This window comes from Bubalus kerabau, chromosome 10 (assembly GCF_029407905.1).
Source record: "Bubalus kerabau isolate K-KA32 ecotype Philippines breed swamp buffalo chromosome 10, PCC_UOA_SB_1v2, whole genome shotgun sequence".
NCBI classification, from domain to species: Eukaryota; Metazoa; Chordata; class Mammalia; order Artiodactyla; family Bovidae; genus Bubalus; species Bubalus kerabau.
Window position 1 is genome coordinate 82393109 of NC_073633.1, and position 19139 is coordinate 82412247.

General features: G+C 44.8%; 1 long non-coding RNA gene across 3 annotated transcripts; it reads left to right on the top strand.

Moving 5' to 3' along the window:
• The first annotated feature begins 271 nt into the window (after positions 1 to 271).
• On the top strand, positions 272 to 12880 carry LOC129621682 (uncharacterized). 3 transcript variants are annotated; one of them, XR_008699613.1, is made up of 4 exons: positions 310 to 406; positions 2225 to 2369; positions 3392 to 3448; positions 12495 to 12880. It is a non-coding gene; the product is annotated as an uncharacterized LOC129621682 (long non-coding RNA). The 3 variants fall into 3 exon arrangements; XR_008699611.1 differs by lacking the exon at positions 2225 to 2369 and having other exon boundaries at positions 272 to 452; XR_008699612.1 differs by lacking the exon at positions 2225 to 2369 and having other exon boundaries at positions 279 to 406.
• The last annotated feature ends 6259 nt before the right edge of the window (positions 12881 to 19139 follow it).

A 19139-nucleotide genomic window follows, 5' to 3' on the forward strand; every position in this document is an offset into this window, starting at 1 on the left:
TTACTATGTGAAAATATGGTGTGGCTTAGTAAACTCCCTCCTATCCTTCAGAGGAGGAAAGCAAACGGAGCCCATGGTTTAGAAAGTTCTGTCTCCTGAGCAGGGAAAAAAAGACTTCAAGGAATAGCCCCACAGAGAAACTTAAGAGGTGGCTCTAAACACCCAGGGGCTGCAGACATTTGAATCAAGAAAGGGGAGAAACCAATCAGTGGGAAAAGCTCAGGGCTCTCCAATGAGCAGTTGCTTTTCCTTTCTCTGTGGAGCTGGAGAGCAGGGCTTGTCTGGAGGGGCTGACAGCACACACCGCTGCATCCGGAGGGGAGAGATCCTGATTGTCGTCCTTTTGCATAAACTTCAGAAGGAGGACTGGTGTTGAACTCTGTCCTCCCTTCACCCATCGCAGCAGGTGTGACGGGGCTGCCGGTACTGGAGGTCACTCAGGGTGGGCTCAGGTGAGAGGAGTGGGATGGGGCAGGGTTGGGAGCTCAAAGGAGAGCAAGCCACTCTGGGCGCTTGGTCTGTCCGAGGCTCAGTAATCCTCACCCTCAGAAGTTCTCTCTTCTGTGACTCTCTGAGCAGTGGTCACAGCGGACAAGCTGGGCACGGTGTCCTGCCTGCTCCCTTTCTCCCTGGAAAACTCTCTGCAGCCTTCACAGCCTGGTTCTCCTGTCATCAGATGTATTAACAGGCAGCCAGGGATGTGCTTCCTTAAATAAAAAGTTATTTTTACTTGTTTGTTGTTCACCCTGAATTGTTGAGACAGAGGAAGAGAGAATGCCAAGAGTTTTAGATGAAGATGGGGGATTCCTATGAACCCAGTGGTTCTTTGTTTCTTTATTTCTTTCCAGGGACTCTGTCCTTAAGACGCCCCGTTTGGGATCTGGGCACCTCACTCTCTGTTCTCTGATACATTTCAAGCCAGCCTGGACCCCAGGGGTGCCAGTGTTCCACAGCATGCTCAGTGGAAGCTCGGGGAAGCAGGCAAGGGCAGGCATTCTCACTGCCAATACAGGGAGAGAGGAAGGCGTCAGTCATGTGTGAATAGCTGCGGCTCCAACAGCCTTCCCAGCACAGCATGGGCTATTTGCCAAAGTTTGTCTCGAGTTGTGCCTTCTTAAAGGGTACCAATGACCTCTAAGTCACAAAATCCAGTGGCCTTTCCTCAGGCCTCATCTTCCAACTGATCAGCCCCTCTCTTCAATGCTCTGCTAGCGATTGAACTCTCCTCCTGCTTTCCCAACAGCTCTTCCTCTGGTCCTGTCCCTTTTTTCCCTGCATCCTCAGCTTAAAACTCCCCCAAGCTTCTGTCTTTAGTCCTTTTCTTTCTCTACTCTTCCTTTTTCTGGGAAAATTTCAGTGTCCTTTGGTAGTATTTTAGTTGAGACTTTTATTTTCAAGTAACAGTAATTAGTTTAGCCAGAAGGAGGGTTTCCATTATAAGGTGTCTGCAGAGCCCAGGGGGAAAGAGAGGGTGAGTCTCAGAAGGGGCTGATCCCAGAACCTAGTAGGTGTCCGGGAAGCCAGGCAGTAGCTGAGAAGCTGACCCCTTCCTCTCTGCAGCTCTGCTTACGTTCTGTTCCTAGATGTTTTTCTACCTTTGCCATCTGTTTCTGGGCCACCATCTTACCTGAGGCCTTCATGACCTCTTTAGTAATTTCCCTACTCTTGGTTGTATCTTTCATCCAAGCTGTCTTATTTCACCAGTCTGCCCTCTGTGTTGGGTCCCACATTTTAAAGCAGGGTCCCCGGCCTCTGGGATCTAATGCTTGATGATCTGAGGTGGAGCTGATGTAACAATAATATAAATGAAGTGTACAATAGATGTAATGTGTTTGAATCATCCCCAAACCATCCCCTTGCCCTGGTCCATGGAAAAACTTGCCTTCTACAAAACCAGTTACTGGTGCTAAAAAGGTTGGGAATCGCTCCTTTAGAGGGTTCCCCTCTGGTCCACTTTGGCTGCAATTCTCCAGGAGGAAAGGAATCCACAGGGCCAGTGAATATTCCCACCCAAAGCCTGCATTCCCTTTCTAGAGCCCATTTCCTGGGCTGGGTCAGACTTCCTCTAGGAGCATTCCTAAGGGCAGATCACTGTTGCTGTATTTACTCCTAGGCTTACAAAGTGCTCATGGGGCAGCTGTCTGCTGCAGACAGGTGTGGTAAGGTGGGAGCAGGAATGTGAATAGAGCTTGGACATGTCCACTGAATGTGCTTAATGCTCCAGGTCATGTGGAATGGAGTCTGACCTGAGAAGTGAGGGTGGCCCGGGGCCAGGGCCAACTTTCCTTCATTCTACCTTGACCCAGCATGGAACTCTGAGAAATTCAAGAACTCTGTATTTGAACCTGGCAGTCCACTTTGTTATGAAGGTTTGTTTGTCAGTACAGGGGGATGGAACATATTTTATTTAATAGTTTGTTGGTTTGATTTATAACTTTTAGACATGTGGCATGTGGGTTTCCATTTGTACTTATGCCCTGGGCTGCACATACCTTAGGGGCAAGTCTATATTTCACTGTGGCCAGTTTTAAAATATATATATATCCCCTAAACAAGGCTTTGATTATATCATCATCTGCCTGGAAGCTTTTGATGATGACTGCTTCTGCTTGCTGGGAAGTAAGTGGCTCTCGTTGTTCATTATTCTGTGTCAGATGAAACTGACAATCAAGTGGGACCTGCCTTTCATCAGAGAAAGGGTCAGGCCAGGATGGAGTCAGCAAGGGAGCAGCTTGCTGCTCGGAGCTCACAGAGAGAGCTTAGAGGACAGAAGCCGGGGCAGCCTGACAACTAGCAATTGGAACCTCAAGCAGAGATGGTGTAAGTTCATGCAGACAAGTGTCAGAAAATCAAAGACAAGTCTAAGGCAAGCTGTCAAGAAGTGGCCGGTCTGAAGTTGTTGAGTAGAGTGGGGCACATATCAAGGTAAGGGAGATTTGATTTCTGGGTCACTTTTGGCCTCTGTTCCAGATTTTCTTATAGTTCCCATGTGCTGGAACTTTTCCTTTCCTAATCCATGTAAGACCCTTCCAGGAGGTGAGAGTGCATCATGGAAACAAAGCTTAGTACCTAGCAGTATTCAGCAATGGTTTGCAACGAGCAACTCAGAGCAGTAATAAGCATATTCTGTTTATAATCAATCTCCTATTGAATATCTTTGAAGGGACTGAGTTTGGGAATCAGTTAGGTCAGGGAAAGGATAAGCAGGTAGGGCTGAAGTCAAGGGAGGTAGACTGGGGCAAGATGACATCCCAGAACCTTCTCCTACTTCTGAGGTTGAGTCAGGCGCTTATGCTGGGAAAGAAGATATAGGACTGAATGCAGGCTTAGACTTATGTTTGGCACAGCTCCGTCTGCCAAAGCAGTGCCACTTGTGATGTTCTCTTTCCAGATGTGCAAGGATCAAGAGCTCTACAGAAAAGCTGTTTTGAGCTTGGGAGACAAAAAGGTAAGTTAAAACATTGGGAACATGAGGAAAGGGAAAGCCTTGAGTTTAAATTAAACAAAAAAATCATATGCACAGCTTTCCTGGACTTCAAAAACAAGCACTGAGGACAGATTCGCCAAAATTCATATACAGGCCATTCTTTTATATTAAATTGTTTTAGTTCAAATTCATTGATAAGAGCTCTAATGGGGACATTAGGCACTTATTAGGGGCATCCTGGTACTTTGGCAGGGCTGCTGACATCTTAAGAGGGCTGCCTTGTGAGGAGCTTAAAGAGCCCACTTACCCAGTGCTTCTAAAACCAGCATGCATCAGAACCACCTTGCAGTGCTTATTCAATATGCAGAATTTATAAGAATTTTTTCCCTATTTATCCAAAATAATCTCTTGAAAGCAACTATAGTAAGGATCTTATTTCTCACAATATACCCCAAATTATTTTCTATATTTAAAAATGTTAAAACAAAAAAAAAACTAGCTTTATCAGGAAAAATTTTTTTCTAAGGAAAAGCAAACCCCATTTGCAGAAATTTGACCAAGGGCAAAATCAAGTTATAAAACTCCCTCTCTTCAGTTCAGTTCAGTTCAGTTGCTCAGTCGTGTCTGACTCTTTGCGACCACATGGACTGCAGCATGCCAAGCTTTCCTGTCCATCACCAACTCCCAGAGTTTACACAAACTCATGTCCATTGAGTCAGTGATGCCATCCAGCCATCACATCCTCTGTCATCCCCTTCTCCTCCTGCCTTCAATCTTTCCCAGCATCAGGGTCTTTTCAACTTAGGAGTATTAATAAAAGCAAAATGTTCTAAAGGTTACATCAGTCAGGGACCTGAATACCCCCTCCTCCCCAATAAAAACCTTATATTGAGTCATTAGAGAAGATTGTAATAAAAGACTTTATTTGCAAAAGATAGGCTGGTCTGAGATGAGGATAAGGGGATAATAAGGGGATGATACTCCTCTTCTGGGCTGGTAAGTGCAGGAGCCATCACCACCTTTTCAAATTACAAATTGAAAAAGCAAAGAGGCCCTGATCCAGTTAAGGGAACTGAGAAAGAAAGTAGGTGGAGAGACCTGCATAGCAGGAAGGAACCAGAGAAATATGCCAACTTCATAGGCCAACCCTCCCAGAGGCTAGAGAGCCAAGGGAGCCCACAGACGCAGTCTCTGGGGCTCAGTATCTGGGGACAACAGACAGGTGGAGAAGGCTGCAGAGTGGATCCTGAGGGGCAAATGGAGAAAGAAGACTCAGCGCTGATCAGAGATTGTTCAGGGGTGGGAGTGGCTACTGGCTCTCTTTACAAGCACTGAAGAAAATGACTTCCTTTTCTATCATCTTGTTTATATCACCCTATAGCAAGTTTATAAGAAATATGTTATTAAGTGTTAAGTCTTGTATCAGGGGAGGGGAGCAGAATCTTGTGCCCCACCCTCATACGCAGAGTCAAGTCTCATCCATAAGGGGCCCTGAAAGCTGAACTTTAAACAAACACTCCAAATGACTCACAAAGTGGAGGGCTGAGCTGCAGCAGTTACGTTGTTAGGAAAGTGGTAACAGTTACCTACGTTGAGAAAAACTGTATACAAAGTGTGAAGGCCCCTGGACAAGGACAGGTGGAAGAACAGGCTGGTTAGTAAGGCGTTCAGAGTTTCAGAAGTTTTTTTCCCATGATGATGTTCATATAAGAGCCTATCAAACTAAAAACACTTATAAGAGAACTTGGAGAAGGTGAAACATCGGGTCTCCACAAGGGCCTGACGTCCCTCCCGCGGAGTCCCAGGAACCCATCCTGAGCTCTTTTAGTCCTTGTCAGGGGTGCTCAGTATCTCAGAGTTTCCTGAGCCAGTGCAGACCGAACTCCAGAGGCAACATCTGTGGCCTGAAGGAGGAAGGTCAGACCCTGAATTGGCTTCACAGGACCCTCCAAACTTTTTAGGTACAAATGGACAGGCAGCCTGCGTGGACAGGGCTTACCGTCCCCTCCTCCTGGGCTGAGTGGCCGAACCTTTGGTACTTGGGCTGAGGAGGCACCTTTTAATGATTTCCTTAGTCTGTGTTTCCCAGACATCAGAAGTTCCCTGCTTAAGGTAACATTAAGCACAAGGGAAATGACCCTTGGGACTGGAGACAGCAAGGTTGTTCTGGAAGTTGCAAAGGCAGTGCAGCTGCTGAGGCTGTGTGCCTGTGGAGGCCCTGGACTGGGCTTTCTGCCTCTTCTCGAAGTCTTCCTTATTTGACTGCTCTGCGAGTGGCCTATAAAGCTTGAGACAGGTCAGGGGAAGCTGCAGGGTCCGCCTAGCTTTCCCCAAGAAGCCAGTGAATTGCCTGCAAAGAAGAAGTTCAGCTGTAGGCCTCAGGGCAGAGAGAGAGAAGCCTTCTCTAAATCCAGAAGTCAGGAAATGCTCATTATAGTCTATATAAAGGCACCCCCCGTGCTTTCTGGGCTGACACAGGGAAGGACTATTTATTTCTCAGCAATGCTTGTCTGAGTTGGCAAGCTTGGGCTGGAGCAGGGCAAAGCAGATCCAAGACAATCATGTGATGGAATTACACCTGCTGAGATAAAGAACAGTGGAGCTCCCTGAGCAAACATTCTTGCAGACTCTGCATTGCAAACTCTGGCTCAGAAGGTGCCAGGCTAATTTGTCTTTTGCCAACTAAAGGCAAATGGAGGAGGGCAGAGCCCGGTAGCTTCTCCAGCTGCCTGGTGATTTGAGGATCACTCTAACCACTCCCCTCCTCCACCATTGCCCTCCCGCCGTCAGCTAAAGAGCTGATATGAATTTGCTCCAATTCATCAAGGAGCGAGGAAATGCACATCTCTTTATTTTTCCAAATCAACTGAAATCAGGCTGAGTCCCCTCTTGGCCTGGCTGGTGGGGTCCTCAGTGTTAATTATTATTGGAATTGTCTCTTCCCAGGCACTGAGCAGTACTAGAATGCCGGGGTCTACTTGGGAACAGGAAAGCAGGACAAGGGTTTGAGATAGTCAAGAAAATGCGTGCGTGCATGCATGTCAGTAGCTAAATTATGACTCTGTGACACCATGGACTGTAGCCCACCGGGCTCCTCTGTCCATGGGATTTCCCAGGCAAGAATACTGGAGTGGGTAGCCATTTCCTTGGATCAAACGTGGGTCTCCGGCATTGGCAGGCAGGTTCTTTACCACTGAGCCATCAGAGAAGCCAGTCAATAAAACAGCCACCATTATTAATATTGCTTCTTTTCTTATGAGATGCAGCTATTTGACTAAAAGATTTCTAATCATCGTGTCTACTTTGCCATAGGGGGCCCCTGACCATGTTTTCAAGGTCATAGATTAGAGACTATCCCCAAATTGATAGTTTTGTTCCAAGTTTGGGGTGCAGGGAGAGTGGAAGGAGCTTTGAGGAAACTTTAGACCCTCCTCCCATAATCTGGGTCAGGGTCCCCCAATCTTTGCTATAGATAATTAATCCTTGTTTATTTCCATGTTTACATCCACATAAACAGCTGAGAGCACCCTTCTCCTCTCTCCAGATTGCTGCCACTGAGACCCTCCTACATAGACACTTTGGAGGTTTGACTGCCAGGCACCACCTGCTTCCCCAAAGCCCCCAACCCCCAGATCCCTGTACACAGAGGCAGTATCTCCACTTTCTGAGGAGGCCTACACTTTAATGTCCCCCCAGGCTCATAGAATTCAACTCCCTGTCTTATTCATGGAGACCCAGCTTCCTTCCACCCATCCCCACTCCATCCTCTGGACCACCTCCAGCTTAATTCCTTCTTGGGCTTGACCTTTGAATTGTAGAGAAGCCAACTGCTGTTATCCTCTCAAGACAAAACAGGGGCTGAGACCACTGAACACAAAACCTTGGCTGATTTGTAGAGCCAATGAAGAGGAACAAAAATTGTTTTATTTGTTTTTCTCTTTGTCCACTACAGAAGGAAGGAAGGAAAATAAGTTTCATTCAATTATTATGCCTGAAATTCTGTCACCAGAGAGTTAGTCCTTCATGTAGGATACTGCTGTCTCCAAGGGATCCTAAGATGTTCTCCTGGGAAAGTTGACAAAGTAAGGCAAGCACCTTACTATTAGGTGTATTTGACACCTTAAATGCCAGCCAGGGGCAGGTGGTAGAAAATGGGTGGGGAATGTGTGTCATGTGGAGGCCTAGCTCTGCTTCACCTGATAGTCGGGTCCAGGGGCTGGCTTTGTGGTTGGCTGTATCAGATGATGCTGACCAGGAAAGCCTCTCCTCTTTCTGTTGAAGATAAGCTTGCACATTTCCTGTGGTTTATTTGGGCTGGGTCATTACCTCCTGGAGAGGTATCAAGGTGGGGCGATTAGTTTGGATATCAGATCACCTGGGAGTTATTGCTGTTTTATATGAAATGAGGAGCAACAAGGCCAAGTTCAGAATGAGGAGGAAATCAGAACATAGGTTCACGTAGTGTCTGGCAAGAGACTGAGGGCAGCGGCCTCCTTTAGGGCCACTCCCGTGAGAGCTGGCAGTGACTTCATTAAACTCACAGGGTCAGGGGCAAGCTCTGACACAGTCCTCCCCAGGACTGCCAAGAACTCCTAGGCAGCTTTTGGGTCCCATCTGGATTAACAGAAGCTACAAGCAGACTCTTGTTGGAATCAGTGCAACCTTGGCTCTTACATTCTGTGCTTCAGTTTTCCCCTCCTTAAAATGGGCATAATAACATACCTACTCCATGGGGGTGTTGTGGGGATTTGTTAGTGTATTTAAGGCACTTAGACGAGTGCCTAGCACATTGCAAGTGTTACAGAGATGTTAACTGTTGTAGTTACTGTTGTTGCTGTTTAAAGCCAGGTGGCTCACGGAGTCAGCAGCCTCAGGTAAGCCTGTGGAGCTGCCGCTAGAAATAATTATTTACACTTGATCCCAGCCTTCCTAGGGCTACAGATGAAATAATATTTGTTACACCCTCTTGGAGTTTCCTTGGGAAGGGCAAAATACCTGGATTTACCACTGGAATGCAGGTAACAGAGGCCTTTACTTTGGGTCTCTGCAATTTAAATAGACCTTACTCTTAGGTGGTAAAATACCTCCTTAATAGCCACGGTTTGAGGGTCTTTGCACAGAGAAGGCAATGGCACCCCACTCCAGTACTCTTGCCTGGAAAATCCCATGGATGGAGGAGCCTGGTAGGCTGCAGTCCATGGGGTCGCTAAGAGTCGGACATGACTGAGCGACTTCACTTTCACTTTTCACTTTCATGCATTGGAGAAGGAAATGGCAACCCACTCCAGTGCTCTTGCCTGGAGAATCCCAGGGACGGGGGAGCCTGGTGGGCTGCCGTCTATGGGGTCGCACAGAGTGGGACACGACTGAAGCGACAGCAGCAGCAGCAGCAGCAGAGGGTCTTTGCAAGGCTTTCCAGTACCAAGACATCTCTGCCACGGGCTTCCTCCAAAGCCTGACGTTGTCTTTAGTGCTTCCAGGAGTTCTGAAGAGGTGACCTGGTCCGCAGCCAACTGTGTGGATCTGGACTCTGTACTCACTAGCTGAGAATCCTGCAGAAGTTACTTAATTTCTGCATCTCAGTTTGCTCATCTGTAAAAGTAAGACTAATGAAACTCCCCTCTTTATAGAGTATTTGGGAATTAATGAAATAGTATGAGTAAAAGTTTAGCAAAGTGCCTGGTAAAACAGTGACTGGTGGTGATGGTGGTTTTATCTAGAGAAAGCATCAGTTACTGATTTAATAATTATTAATCCACAAATACTCAGTTTTAAAGACTTCATTAGTAAGTATGCAAAAATGTTGAAAAAATAATACAATGAACATCTTTGTACATGCATTTAGGTTCAATGATTTCTTCACCTATGATGTTGCCATTTTTGCTGTTATTCATGATTTTTCTGCAGTTGTTTTGCTGTCGTGTGCATATGGTTTTTTTTTAACATTTTATTTTATTGTTTGGCTGTGGTGGGTCTTCATTACTGCATGAGGGCTTTCTCTAGTTGTGGCTAGTGGGGGCTACTCTCTAGTTGCTGTGCGTAGGCTTTTCATCGTGGTGGCTTCCCTTGTTGCAAAGCACAGGCTCCAGGGCATGTGGGCTGTAGTTTTTGCTTAGTTGTAGGCTTAGTTGCTCCATGGAATGTGGGATCTTTCCAGACCAAGGATTGAACCCACTGAAGGGATGCCCCTTCAATGGCAGGTGGATTCCTAACTACTGACCAGGGAAGTCCCCTTAGTCATTTGTAAGCTGCAAGCATCATGACACTTCACCCCTAAATACTTAAACATGTGGCTCCTCCAAGTAAGTAGGTTTTTCTACATAGCCACAGTACCATCACTACATCTAAAACAATTGACAAGGATTCTAAAATGTTTTCTCGAATTAAGCCAACAACTCGTACTTTTTCTGTTGTTCGCCCAATGTCTTTTAGAGTTGCTTTTTTCCAGCTAGGAACCAATAATACATGCATGAATTGTGTTTGGTTACATTTCTTTAAATCTAGAGTAATCTCCCCATGGGCTTCCCTTTTGGCTCAGTGGTAAAGAATCTGCCTGCAATGCAGGAGATGTGGGTTTGATCCCCAGGTCAGGAAGATCCCCTGGAAAAGGAAATGGCAACCCACTCCAGTATTCTTGCTTGGGAAATCCCATGGACAGAGGAGCCTGGGGGAGCTACAGTCCATGGGGTCGCAAAAGAGTTGGACACAACTTAGCAACTAAGCAACAACAAATCTTCCCATCTTTCTTTGTAGGTGCACTGAGTTTTGAAGAGGCCAGGCCATCTGTCTGATAAAATGTCCCATTCTTGATTTGTCTTATTGTTTCCTTGCAGTATGGCTTTTAGTGCAAAGAACGAAAAAATCTAAAGCTTGAACTAGGGTGCCTGGGCTGTCCCAAAGATGTAAAATTCTACTGCCCCTAGGGAACAAGGGAGGAAGTCAAAACACAAGGCACACTCATTTTTTGAAACTCTGAACCTATTAAACACGAACTTCTTTTTCTTTCTTTCCCCTAGCCCTTAGCAGCCACATTCTAATTTCTATGAATTTTACTGCTAAGAACCTCATTTAAGAGGAACCTTACAATGCTTGTCCTTTTGTGATTGCCTTATTTCACTTAGCATGATGGCTTCAAGGTTCACCATGTTGTAACATGTGTCAAAATTTCCTTTCTTTAAAAGACTGCATATCATTCCATTGTATGGATGTGCTGCATTTTGCTTGTCCATACCACATGGACACTTGGTTGCTTTCATCTTTTGGCTATTGTGAATAATGCTGCTATGAACATGGGTGAATAAATATCTGTTCACAACCCTGCAAGGTACACTCACTTTTACCTTTTGTCTTGGAGCTAGCCTTCATGCAGCCTATAACTACTGGTGATTTTAGAAAACGTGTTTTAAATCTAATTTTCTTTCCCATCATTTTCTCCCTTTTACTGAAGTCTAACATAAAGCTACTCCTTCAGGGTTGCCATTTTCTGGAGCTTACAGCCATGTGCAAGAAAAATCTGGACACTATTCAAAGCAAGTATTTCTACATTCCTTATTGTGGCAAGTTTATTGATTATAATAATATCAAGGTGTGTAAGAAGCTGAAAGCTCCAAGCTTTTAAAGCCACTAAATGGGAAAGGTTTGAGATGCCCTTTTAAATCCATTTATGAATTTTTAATCTGTTAGGCTCCTATACTTCAGAAAGTGAAAGTGTTAGTCGCTTTCAGTCATGTCATGAAAGTGTCAGTCATGTTCGACTCTTTGCAATCCCTCGGACTGTAGCTCTCCAGGCTCCTCTGTCCATGGAATTCTCCAGGCAAGAATATTGAAGTGGGTTGCCATGCCCTCCCCCGGGTGATCTTCCCTGACCCAGGGATTGATCCCAGGTCTCCTGCATTGCAGGCAGATTCTTTACCATCTGAGTTGACAAGGAAGCCGCTCACACGCTTCTGATTAAAGATATTTATTCCAAGTTTCCAAATTAACATGTGTGACTTATATCTGCTGCTGCTGCTGCTGCTAAGTCGCGTCAGTCGTGTCCAACTCTGTGCGACCCCATAGACGGCAGCCCACCAGGCTCCCCCGTCCCTGGGATTCTCCAGGCAAGAACACTGGAGTGGGTTGCCATTTCCTTCTCCAATGCATGAAAGTGAAAAGTGAAAGTGAAGTCACTCAGTCGTGCCCGACTCTTAGCAACCCCATGGACTGCAGCCCACCAGGCTCCTCCGTCCATGGGATTTTCCAGGCAAGAGTGCTGGAGTGGGTCGCCAGTGCCTTCTCCGCAGCTTACATCTAGCTACCAACAAACTATAAGAGGAAGCAAGACAAAGTAGAATCGACTCTGAACTGGATGATGGTGATGGGGATCCAGTATCTGAGCTCTGTTGACAACATGTGACCTGGGACCAAGTCTCAACTCTGAGTCTTGGTTTTCTCATTTGTCAAATGGAAGGTTGATTGATGGCCTTCAAATGTTATGATAGCCTGAGCTACATTATCTTTATTTGCAGAAATCTATAGTAAGGAGGCACTTTTGGAAATTTGAAAGCCCTGAAGTTGAGTTCCAGCTTTTCCCCATTCGTTGGGTGATCTTCAGCAGATCCCTTAATTATATGAGCCTAACTTTTCTAACTTGCAGAATGGATATGATGAACATGGTAGATCAGTGATAAAGATTATAAGTAATGAAGTCTGGTGAAAGGGCTTTGTAATTTTAAGGTACTATAGGATCCCATGAGAGTGATTGCATGGAGGATTTTAAGCCATAAGCTCTACAAATGTTAAGGAATTACTATAGAAGTAAGAACATTACTGTTAGTGATCCACTTATATAAACTTAACAACATTTTACAAAAAACAACATTTTACAAAAAAAAGTAGATTCTAAATCCTACTCCCTTCTTCCTAAGAATCCATTCTTTGTTGGTCCTGGGTATTTCCTAAATTGCTTTGGATTTTGTGGTAGATCTCTGCCCCTGCCTTAACCCTACTTTGTAAACTTTAACAGCTGTTAGAAAGTGCTTGCTTTATTTTGCTCCAGAACTTGCTGCAACATATCTTGTTTCAACAGCACTCCAGCCTGCCAGTGGAGCTATGGTTTTGCCAGTTATGATGACTCTAAAGCCCTTTGTCAATTCTTCTGAGTCCTGGAACACTTGATCAGCGAGTTGGGCTGCACGTTGCTTTAACCACTGAAGAGAAAGCAGCTTCCCAGGTTTTGCCATGTTTTATAACCTGCAATTTAATTATGATTGTTTAACAAGTGTTCAGGAGCTTCAAATAGTCCCTATCAACGTTTGTTCACTCTTTATAACCACAGCACCCTGTCTTCTAAGGAACTCTCTGTGTTTCCAATTCAAAGAGGGAGTATTTGAGAAAAAGAATATGGGAATAAGATGGGTTCAGAATTCAGCTAACAGCTCAAGGGATAATAAAATGTTTCAAATTTGAGTATGGTATGCCAGGCTTAATTGTTCATATGCAAAAGAATTACCTGGAATTCAAAATAAAAACAGATTTCTGGACTCTGGCCCCAGAGGTCCTCTGATTAAGAATATCTGAGTTGGGTCATGTAAAATACACTCCTCAGGTGGTTCTGATGTAGGTTCCAGGAGAAAGCATCATTTTAAGCAAGTTGATTCTAGACCAGCCACAAACATACTGTGCTCAGTCTCCGTGTTTATACATGGAGAGGAAAACAGCAACGACCCTCCCAACCTGATGCGTTTGAAATGGAAGCAAAACGAGACATTCAAAATGAGACACCATTTTGAAAAGTGACGACTTCCTACTAGTGCAAGGCATTCTCATCCTCCTTAGCATTCTCTTGCCTCAAGGGAGTGGACCCCAGCTGACAGCATCCTGCCCCCACCCCACTAAGCACTTGCAGGTATTCATTTGAAGGGAGAGAAGCTCCACTGACCTGCCTTTGTCCGCTTGGTCCAGACAGGCTCGCCTAGGTTTATGCCTTTCCCAGCAGAGTGTTACAGGAGCGCCCACATTTCAGTCTGTAATCTTGCCCAAAAGGCATCTGGAGTGACCCTCCTAATAGGTCCAAGTCCGTCTTGAAATCTAGGTACATCTGTATCATTAATGACCCCATTGATTTCATTTTCTTCAATGTCACATCCTTCCTGGGCCACACATGCCTTCTCTTTGATCCCAGGCTTGCACCTGAGGGTTGCCGTCCACACCTATCCCTCGTGCTTTGGCTGTGTTCCCAGGTACAGTGTGTACCTTTTGAGGTTCAGAGTGCTCAATTTCATGTTAATCTTTTCTCCCTCACTCTATTCTAATCTCTTTGGAAAGAATTTTTCCAGGGTATTCTATCCTTTGAGGCCATGGTCATCTTGGAGGGTATCATTTCCAGTTAAAGCACACTGGCTTTCTCTTTCAGATGATTGGACAGTCTACCAGCAAGGTCCTTGACTGTTTGTCGTTGTTGTTCAGTTGCTAAGTTGTGCTAAGTCTTTGTGACCCCATGGACTGCAGCATGGACTCCAGGCTTCCCTGTCCTTCACTATCTCCCAGAGTTTGCCCAAACTCATGTCCATTGAGTCGGCGGTGTTATCTAAATATCTCATCCTCGTCCCCTTCTCCTGCCTTCAATCTTTCCCAGCATCAGGGTCTTTTCCAATGAGTCAGTTCTTTGCATCAGGTGGTCAAAATATTGAAGTTTCAGCTTCAGCATCAGTCCATCCAATGAACACCCAGGGCTGATCTCCTTCAGGATGGACTGGTTGGACCTCCTTGCAGTCCAAGGGACTCTCAAGAGTCTCCTCCAATACCACAGTTCAAAAGCATCAATTCTTCAGCGCTCAGCCTTCTTCACAGTCCAACTCTCACATCCATACATGACCACAGGAAAAACCATAGCCTTGACTAGACGAACCTTTGTTGGCAAAGTAATGTCTCTGCTTTTTATCTGGGTTGGTCATAACTTTCCTTCCAAGGAGTAAGTGTCTTTTAATTTCATGGCTGCAGTCACCATCTGCAGTGATTTTGGAGCCCAGAAAAATAAAGTCTGACACTGTTTCCCCATCTATTTTCCAAGAAGTGATGGGACCAGATGCCATGATCTTCGTTTTCTGAATGTTGAGCTTGAAGCCAACTTTTTCACACTCCACTTTCACTTTCATCAAGAGGCTCTTTAGTTCCTCTTCACTTTCTGCCATAAGGGTGGTGTCATCTGCATATCTGAGGTGATTGATATTTCTCCTGGCAATCTTGATTCCAGCTTGTGTTTCTTCCAGTCCAGCATTTCTCATGATGTGCTCTGCATATAAGTTAAATAAACAGGGTGACGATATACAGCCTTGACGTACTCCTTTTCCTATTTGGAACCAGTCTGTTGTTCCATGTCCAGTTCTAACTGTTGCTTCCTGACCTGCATACAAATTTCTCAAGAGGCAGATCAGGTGGTCTGGTATTCCCATCTCTTTCAGAATTTTCTGCAGTTTATTGTGATCCACACAGTCAAAGGCTTTGGCATAGTCAATAAAGCAGAAATAGATGTTTTTCTGGAACTCTCTTGCTTTTTCCATGATCCAGCGGATGTTGGTAATTTGATCTCTGGTTCCTCTGCCTTTTCTAAAACCAGCTTGAACATCAGGAAGTTCACGATTCGCATATTGCTGAAGCCTGGCTTGGAGAATTTTCAGCATTATTTTACTAGTGTGTGAGATGAGTGCAATTGTGTGGTAGTTTGAGCATTCTTTGGCATTGCCTTTCTTTGGGATTGGAATGAAAACTGACCTTTTCCAGTCCTGTGGCCATTGCTGAGTTTTCCAAATTTGCTGGCATATAGCACATTTAAAAATGGATTACATACCTATGGCTGATTAATGTTGATGTTGACTGGAAACAACAGAATTCTGTAAAGCAATTACCCTTCAATTAAAAAATAAATTAAAAAAATTTAAAAATCAAATGGATTAACCACATTCCAAGTGCTTAATAGCCGTACGTGGCTAGTGACCTTATGGAACAGTGCAGCCTTACAGGGTAGGTGAATGGGCAGAGAGAAGGGAAAAACTGGGTTTCAGATCTCGCCACATGGCCTAGTTCATGAAGATGTTTTCAACGTTGGTGCAACAGCAAAATTACAAGAATAAGGACAATGTGCTGAGTTTTACTTCAGTTCAGTTCAGTTCAGTTGCTCAGTCATGTCTGACTCTTTGCGACCCCATGAACCACAGCACACCAGGCCTCCCTGTCCATCACCAACTTCTGGAGTCCACCCAAACCCATGTCCATTGAGTCGGTGATGCCATCCAACCATCTCATCCTCTGTCATCCCCTTCTCCTCCTGCCGTCAATCTTTCCCATCATCAGGGCCTTTTCCAGTGAGTCAGCTCTTCACATCAGGTGGCCACAGTATTGGAGTTTCAGCTTGAACATCAGTCCTTCCAATGAACACCCAGGACTGATCTCCTTTAGGATGGACTAGTTGGATCTCCTTGCAGTCCAAGGGACTCTTAAGAGTCTTCTCCAACACCACAGTTCAAAAGCATCAATTCTTTGGCGCTCAGCTTTCTTTATAGTCCAACTCTCACATCCTTACATGACTACTGGAAAAACCATAGCCTTGGCTAGATGGACCTTTGTTGACAAAGTAATGTCTCTGCTTTTTTTGGGGTCTTAGTTCCCTGACCCTGGTGGCTTAGATGGTAAAGCGTCTGTCTACAATACGGGAGACCTGGGCTCAATCCCTGGGTCGGGAAGATCCCCTGGAGAAGGAAAGGCAATCCACTCCAGTACTATTGCCTGGAAAATCCCATGGACAAAGGAGCCTGGTAGGCTACCATCCATGGGATCGCAAAGAGTCGGACACGACTGAGCGACTTCAGTTTCACTTTCCTAGTTCCCTGACCAGGGACTGAACCTGGGCCCTCAGCTGTGAAAGCTGGACCACCAGGGAATTCCTCACATAGTCTTTTTATACATTAGCCTATTCAATCATCCTGACCACTGCATGTTTTGAAACAATTACTTTCAGAAAAGATGCAAGTACAGTGCACAAAACTTTTTTACTTGAACCATTGCAAAGAAAAAAAGTGAAGTTGCTCTTTGCGGAAGTGTCTGACTCTTTGTGACCCCATGGACTGTAGCCTGCCAGGCTCCTCTGTCCGTGGGGATTCTTCAGGCAAGAATACTAGAGTGCGTTGCCATGTCCTCCTCCAGGGGATCTTCCCAATTCAGGGATTGAACCTGGGTCTCCTGCACTGCAGGCAGATTCTTTACTGTCTGAGCCATCAGGGAAACATTGAAAGGAACTTGTTGATTTGATGCCCTATCAACCCCCAATTTTAATGCATATTTCCCACAAAATAACCTACAAAACCACATACGGTTATGGAAATTAACTTACATCAGTGTATTACTATGCAATAACTTAGGTACTATTCAAGTTGTCTCAATTAGGTACCATAATAGTTGTCTCAGTTATGTCTTCAGTCTCCTTCAGTCTAGATTCCTTAGTCTCTTTGACATACATGATTGTGATGCTTTTGAAAATTATAGACTAGTCATTTCATAATTAAGAAGTATTTATGGGGAGTTAATTTAAAACTATACAAATATGGGCATTCCCTGGGTGTCCAATGGTTAAGACTCTGCACTTGCACAGCTGTGGGCCCAGGGCAATGATGCCTGGACCCTGATCAGGGAACTAAGATTCCCCAAGCCACATGGCACAGCCAAAAAAGCAAATAAAACAAAATGGAAAAATGTTAAATTGCTATTAATTACAGTAAGCCCCCTACACAGGAACCTTCAACTTGTGAACTTTTGCAAACACGTGTTTGCTAAAGAGGCAAACACGTGTGTTCACATGTTCAATCACATAAGTTAGTTCACATATCTGGTGTCATTGTCAGGTGGGTGCATCCTCTACAAGGGGAACAGGAAATGGCAAGGGGATTTTCTTTGAGGAGGACTGTTAGTTTTTGAGGCATAGGACCCGAACGTGGAATGGTACACCAAGGTTGCAGCAGCTGTTCAGAAGGCAACCCCGTTCTACTGTGTCATCTATGATGAGAACCAAAGAACTACTACCCAGACATCACTGGACATTTTTTCAAACGGGTAGATAGAACTGAATCCAGCAGGGAACCAGAACCCATGCCATCAATGTCAGGTGTGAAACTGCAGCTTGCCTTCCATCTCCTATTGCTAAGGATTCTTCGGCTCTACCATCTTCCACTTCCTCTCCCTGTTCAGTCAGTGACCCTTCTTGCCTGTTCACTCCATGCCAGCCCCTGTATGCCAGCTGTTGTAGTGTACTACCGTACTTGTCAAGGTTATTTACCGTAAGATTTAAAATGTTTTCATTTTTTGTGTTTGTTTTTATGTGTTATTTGCGTGAAAAGTATTATAAGCCTATTACAGTGCAGACAATATTAGCCAGCTGTGTTATTAATAGTTAGGTACCTAGGCTAACTTTGTTGGGCTTATGAACACATTGGACTCCATGAGGAGTGGGGAGAGGCAGCTTCCTGGAAGGGAGGGTTCAGGGAAGGGAATTAGCAGTGATGTGAATGTAGGCTGCAGTCCATGGGGTCGCTAAGAGTCAGGCACGACTGAACGACTTCACTTTCACTTTTCACTTTCATGCATTGGAGAAGGAAATGGCAGCCCACTCCAGTGTTCTTGCCTGGAGAATCCCAGGGACAGAGGAGCCTAGTGGGTTGCCGTCTATGGGGTCGCACAGAGTCGGACACGACTGAGGTGACTTAGCAGCAGCAGCAGCAGCAGAATGGGTTTTATACTAACTTTCAGCCAGTCCTCCTGGTTTTAGGCCTGTCCAGCCTCTGACCTTGGGAGGTGCCTGTTGTCCCCAGTGTCTGGGTCTTTCTGGGATTCTGAGACTGTTTCTCCTCTTAAGTTTAGGTTTCTGCTTTCTCTGAATATTGTTTCTCTCATTTGCTGTGTCTTTATCTAGTATTCTTTAGTCTTTGTGGGCTAATGTCATTTAAAAATTTCTTGGCTGAATTTGTTTTGTGAGGATAGAGATAAATGTGAGTGTTTAATCTGCCATGTTTAACCAGGCAACAATGATTTTTCTATTTATTTTGTTTGTGTATACCTCTAATGTGTTACATACTCACATGTCCTGGGGAAAAGGTGTTTGAATAAACCCAGGATTTTTTCTTCTTCTCCATTTTCTCCCCTGCCCCCAGTGAAGTACCAAAGGTGGCGCTGACAGAGTTTATTTGGACTTCTAGACTTGGGACTGACCCTGTGGCACTGTTGGCCCCCAAGGAGAGCTGGACTAGCCTATAAGTCTTCAGCCTCAAGCCACTGTGAGCTTTAAACCTAGCCATTCCCTACAGATCTGTAGCTTAGAGCAATGAATTTAGGTAAGGACAGGCTTTACTGTTGTTTATTGCTTCACAATAAATGCTGTTTGCTCATGGTAATTGGTTTACAAAAGCTCTTCAGTCTCTAATAAATAAACACGCAGGGTCGTTTGTTAAGTTGGAAGGTGAGGGGTCCCAAGGCTCCATGAGGACCGAGAATCTTGATCTTTGTCTAGTTCCTAGGACCACTCTCTGAAATGAGGCCAGGGAATTTCAAAATTAGTCTGATCACTTAAAAAAAAATTTTTTTTTTTTACCAACTCATATCATCATCATTTAATTCATTGCTACATGTTTCAGATATAGTAGGCAGTAAAATTCAGGCTGACAATCAGCATAGTCAAGGGATGGAAGTG